This window comes from Genypterus blacodes, unplaced genomic scaffold, assembly GCF_046128005.1.
Source record: "Genypterus blacodes isolate CSIRO-AG114 ecotype Tasmania unplaced genomic scaffold, CSIRO-AGI_Gbla_v1 ptg000204l_1, whole genome shotgun sequence".
Taxonomy (NCBI): domain Eukaryota; kingdom Metazoa; phylum Chordata; class Actinopteri; order Ophidiiformes; family Ophidiidae; genus Genypterus; species Genypterus blacodes.
Genome location: NW_027467003.1, coordinates 133957 through 140000, shown reverse-complemented (window position 1 = coordinate 140000; position 6044 = coordinate 133957). Strand labels below are relative to the sequence as shown.

General features: G+C 43.1%; 1 long non-coding RNA gene across 1 annotated transcript; it reads right to left on the bottom strand.

The window, feature by feature from the left end:
• Positions 1-4057: 4057 nt before the first annotated feature.
• LOC143015474 (uncharacterized) lies at positions 4058-4679 on the bottom strand. Its single transcript, XR_012965429.1, has 3 exons — positions 4608-4679; positions 4474-4562; positions 4058-4132 (listed from the first exon to the last, which is right to left on the bottom strand). It is a non-coding gene; the product is annotated as an uncharacterized LOC143015474 (long non-coding RNA).
• Positions 4680-6044: the final 1365 nt, after the last annotated feature.

The following is a 6044-nucleotide window of genomic DNA, read 5'->3' as shown; positions in this document are numbered from 1 at the left end:
TGTGTGTGTGTGTGTGTGTGTGTGTGTGTGTGTGTGTGTGTGTGTGTGTGGACAGTTTTCCCCCTGTGTGTTCTTATAGAGAGAATGAATAGAATGTTTGGTAGCATCTTAAGTGTTGGGGTCAAAGTTTAAAGTGGTGCTGGACGAGTGTGTTACACAACTTTGCAGCTCCACTTCACTCCTCTGCCTTTGTTTGTTCTCTCACGAGCACCGCAGCACAAAAGTCAGGTCCACACTTTAGTCTGCATATTAACGCCTCTCCCCGGGCTGAACGGGCCAACGTGTGGAAGCTTTAAGTCCTTGAGCTTGAGAATGAATAAGATTCTAAAGCATTTTTATAGCTTCCTTTACTCCTAAACAAATATCACATCTATTTCTTTCTTGTATCTGGATATTTGTGTCTTCAATCAGTTCAGTCAGCCCAATATACGGAGAGAAAAGGGCAATAAAATGTATACAGAATACATCATTTATGACTCTGAAGCCTGTGTGTGTGTGTGTGTGTGTGTGTGTGTGTGTGTGTGAATAAAGAGTGATATTCTTCAATCTTTTGCTCATTATTCCCTGGGATGTGGCCGCAGCATTTCCATTTCAAAGCAGCGTCTGAATGGATCTAACTCAGTGTATACATATGTGTGTGTGTGTGTGTGTGTGTGTGTGTGTGTGTGTGTGTGTGTGTGTGTGTGTGTGTGCTGTGTGCTGTGTGTATACGCGTGTGCTGTATGAGTTTGTAGTGCCAGGCTGATGAGGATTCCATCTCTGAGGTTTTTTTGCTTAGATGTTCAGAGACACTTTGCTCTTATACATTCTCTCTCACACATACACACACACACACACACACACACACACACACACACACACTCACACGAAGGAGTGGACAACACACACACACACACACTCAGCTAATGCTTAACTATGATAAAACATGTTCCCAGTCTCAGTTTGCACAATTTCTCTGTGCCGGTAAGTGCAAATAAAATCAATATGACCAAGGTTAAGAAGAAGAAGAAGAAGAAATTTGGGTCCAGGTTGCCGTGACGATGCCCATGTAAAAATCTGATAACGTTCTAAGTCGAAAACTAAGTCTCCATCTCGTCCTTCCTGTCAAAACCAACTATGAAGAAGTTTACAGATTATGGGATGAGCCTGTGTGTGTGTGTGTGTGTGTGTGTGTGTGTGTGTGAGTCCCATATTATATGTGTGCATACATAACAAACGGCTGTGAAACAAGAGGCAGCTGAGATGAAAGAGAATGAGGTAGCAGCAGCAGCAGCAGAAGATGAAGCAGCTCTCACCGGAGGCTACAGCTCAACTCTTCTTCTGTTAATTCATTTTCCGGGGGTAACAATAATAACTTCACGTCTGCGTTTTCAGCTTGTTTCACATATTTTCCCCTCTGCAGTCGCGAGCTTTGTTTTTGCAAGGAACGTAGACGTCGTCGCCCTAAACATGCCCCCAATTTAGACTCTTTCTTCTTCTTTCTTTCTTCTCCGGAATCCCTGGGGGGGGGATATGGTTAGGAATTTAGGAATGTAAAGAACAGGAAGTAGAGGGGAATACTTTTACCCCCCCCAGCTGATAACGTATATCGCAGAGAACATCCGGGTGACACGAGCGGTAAACGTGCATGCAGGCCGGCGTGTTGCAGATAAAGCTGGAGAAGCTTCTGGCACGAAAGGAAATCCAGGCGTTAAAATGCAAACGCTGCTGTTATGTTATCAGTCTGGGAGGTGATAGTCAGGCCAAATGTTACTTTAATGTTATTGATTTGTTTTTTGTTCCTGCAGTACAACAACCTGTCGAAAAAATATAAGTATATGATCAAATATAAATAAGATTTTTACTCTTTATTTCACGTTGTATTAATCAAAGTTTATAGTCCAGATGTGCTTTTGTTGTTTATTCAGATTTTTTACATTTTTCGTTTAGTTTGATTGATTTTACTGTGAATAATGCACAGTAAAATCAAACACAAATGATTTTTTATAAATGTGTCCTTCAGATATAAACTTTTTTTAACGTCTTTTTATAGTGTAAGTCTGTCCAGATGTGTGAGTTTACTAAGGTTCAAATCAACTCTCACAGGTTTGGCTTTTATTGATCAGGATGTTTAGATGTTGGTTGATATAGTGGATTCTACTGACAGCTCCTGTGTGTGTGTGTGTGTGTGTGTGTGTCTGTGTGTGTTGTAAAAAGAGAAATCAGGTCACATCCCCCGGGGAAGGCAGACTGAGGCTCATATCTAATGCTCTTTATGAACGAAAGCTGTCACATTTCTCTCCCGTCTCTCTCTCTTTATTTATTTCTCTTTCTCTCTTTTTATCATCGTCCCTTTCTCCTCCACCCCCACCCCAGCACAGCCATTCATCTGCCTCGACGTATCATCTTCTCTGGATCTATCAGAGCTTCCCTTTGAACCCCCCCTCCCCCCCTCCTCTTCATCACTCTCTGCGTCTCGTGGAAGTGAAATTCGCACCTCGCGGCAAAACAAACGTCCTCGTCTGGTTGATTTGTGAATCCTGTCAAGTAAAATAGTTTAATGATAAGAGAGAAATAATTAATCAAAAGGTACGTCGATATGATGACTTCATCACTTTTGGGTGGTGAAATATTGAATGACAGTTTGACTGTAATGGATGACCCTGTGTGTGTGTCTGTGTGTGTGTGTGTGTGTGTGTGTGTGTGTGTGTGTGTGTGTGTGTTTGTGTGTGTGTGTGCCTGTGGTGGACAGGGTGCTGTTAATGGTCAGTTGTCGCTCACTGGTGTGGCGCCAGACAGGAAGCAGCTGACCAGTGTGCAGGAAATGGAAGACACACTGAGCCTTAGAAATGGGTGTGTGTGTGTGTGTGTCATATTGTATGCCTGTGTGGACTGTGCCATTGTTTTTGCTGCTGCCAATTATGAGTTGGAGGGTAAATCCAACTAAAAGAACTAAAGCTGGCTCATATTTGAGTGTATATCAGTGGTAAAGTGAAGTCATTACAGCGCCACCATCAGGCCAACATGTGCCAACATCTAATGGAATCTTCCTCGGATTGTGTCCAACCTGCCCACCAAGGTTCATTGAAATCTGCTAATCATCTCTTGAGTGTCTTTGGTATTGTATTGATATTGATGGCGACTCGCTGTAGGTTCTTCAGCGGTGACATCACACCTGAACACAAAAGGAAATGACTGGCACGCCAAGAGATGATGAAGAGACAAAGGACCCCAACGTGAGACCCTCCTTGTCTGTAAATAGTCCTGCCCCAGCTCTCCGTCGTGGCTCCTGCACACTTCCTTATCTGGGGAGGCATCGCTTGGCTCGCTCCCCTGAAGAGAACACTTCCCATTGTTCCTGGAAAGATCGGAATGTCACCGCTGATACAATGGGACTGACAGAGCGGGGATGCAGGGGGCAAAGCATCTGATAGGGACCAGATGTGGCAGAAAAAGACCACCGAGGACTCCTCCCTCCTCCATGTCGTCGTCGTCTCCACTGCAGAGTTCTAGGTCTGCAGAGTTGAAGGTCTAAATCTCAGAGAGTCTGGGAGAATCAAAACCCTTAAACAGCCCCCAAAAAAGTTTTCAGCTGCATCACGCTTAAATAAAGATGCATTTCATGTCTGGAGAGGAACTCGACAGCTCGTTCAACTTTCCAGTCTCATAACTTTTTCAGCGGTTAACTCAGCTTGAGGCGTTTAGACATCAGGGTGTGAAAAGACGGCGAGCTGTATCTTCTCACCATCAAAGAACTTTGCTTTGTTTTCCCCAGCAGTGTAAAAAAAACAGCCAATTTTCATCTGACATAAAGTCAATTTGTTGTGTTTGTTTTTCAAAGTTCACAGCTTATATGGAGATCAGGCGGTGCAGATAACAATAGCAAACGATGCAAACATGGCTTTTATATTCTGATCCATTGAGATTCTGTCTGCTGTGCCTGAAGGGGGCCAGAGGAGCGGATGTGTTTGGGTGTTGGAGCCAGGTGATGCTGTTTACCTCCTGCTGAGGATGTTGTGATGGCAGTTGTGCCTCTTGGTCACTTACATAACAAAGCGTAGGGTTCACACCAATGTGCTGTTGCACAGAAACGGCTTCTGATCGTTTAATCTGGGCTTGTTTGCGATCCACGCGGTGTGGTAAGGAAGAAAATCTATGAGAACCAAAATAGAACTGGCATCAAAACCTGTTTGTGTGTTTTATTTATTTTGTATACTTGGAGTTTTGACAGTTTGACAGTTTTGTGCATGTGTGTGTGTGTGTGTGTGTGTGTGTGTGTGTCTGCCTGAATGAGTATTGGGAAAATGTCTGCTGATGTTTTAAATCAGGATGTTATCTTGATGTTATCCTGCGTTCATGAAGCTTTAGCGTTTCCATGTCAAAAGAATCAACATGACGCAAGATGCAATACCTGTAAATCCCACTGGAGGCAGTAAAGCCATATATCAACTTTTTTTCTGCAACATTTACAATTTGTGACTGAAAGGTTCTTACCTTTGAGATGTATAGCATCGTCGCTACTGTTGCCATGGAGACATACTCTGAATAGGATGCTGAGCCTATGAGAACATATTAAATCAAATCTGTGATCTTATATTTACATCCTGAATGTTAAATTTATATCTTACATGTTATATTTAAATCCTCTTCACAGGAGCAGGAGATGGTCGAGGCGTAGCTATGCAGAGATTCTGTGGGGGCGTGGCCAGGTGACATATAAGACCGTGTGCAGGTTCCTTTATTTAAACGTCTTTGTGTTTTGTGGGCAGAATAAGATCAGTTATCAAGTCAACGATGAAAAGATATGTTAAATTGCCCTCGGCTCTGTTGTGTCTACAGAGGCAGGAGACTGTTCCCATCTGTGTGTCTGTGTGTGTGTGTGTGGGAAAAGGTAATATACTGCATGAGTCCCCTGGCTTACTCCTGTCAATCTCCATTAAAGACTGAATTACTGAAAAGGTCAGGAGTCTGAGAGAAAAAGAGAGAGCGAAAGAGAGAGAGAGAGAAAGAGAGGGAGAGGGAGAGGGAGAGAGAGAGAGAGAGAGAGAGAGAGAGAGAAAGAGAAAGAGAGAGACATTATGTACAGGGGAGGTTTTGTGCTGCTCTGCATTCATGTGCCGACTTGAGTTACGAGCTACTTTGATGATTAAGACATTAAATTCAAACATGACGTAAGATCGTGAGAGGATTCTGACATTCTGCTCTGTTTAGTCATGAGACAACTCATGATGTATTTTTTTAACGTTTCTTCTTTTTTCACACTCTGCATTGCAATCTTGTATTTAAAATCTGGTAGATTTTCATGATTTAATGTACTGATGGAGTTAAAACCTTGGAGACGTATGGGGGGGGCGCGAAAAACTTCTGATCTATAAAAGGGGGGCACGAAAGAAAAAGGAACCACTAGTCTACAACAAAAAGCAAATGAATCAAATAAATCTCATGACTCTCAGGAAATGAAAGCAGGATATTGGCCGATTATGTAACCTAACTTGTGACTACAGGAGGTATTCAGTCTCCGCCCCGTCCCCAGCATCAATAACAGAAAGAACAGAATGTTTCTTCTGCATTCTTGCCTCACCTTCCCTACTCAGACCTGACAAACAACCTGCTCAGGTATTTATCTCCAGGCACCCAGAGCCAGAGGCCGATTTCTCACTGCGTCTGACAGATTGAGTCGAGAGATTCGGGGTGAGTGAGTTGCTCTGAAGCATCAGGTCGTGGAAATCCATGAGATGATCCTGTCGCTAGCTTTCTAGTTTCAGTCAACGCATAAATGATGAGGGCAGATCGTGCAGTATACTCATATACCAGAGACCTACGGTACATACAGTATACAGTACTTAGCATAAAACCACATTGTTACTTAAATACCTTTACACATCGCATGCTTCTAAAAGGCAGCTGCCTACAAACAGGGACTCCATCTGGTTCCCAACTGAGTCCCCTATGGACTGAGCTACTGCCGCCGCAGTAAAAGTGCAAAAGTCTGTGAATTACTTGAATCTGCTGAATTGTTTTGTTTTGCACATTGTTGCATAAGATTCTTGCTCTCATAAACAACA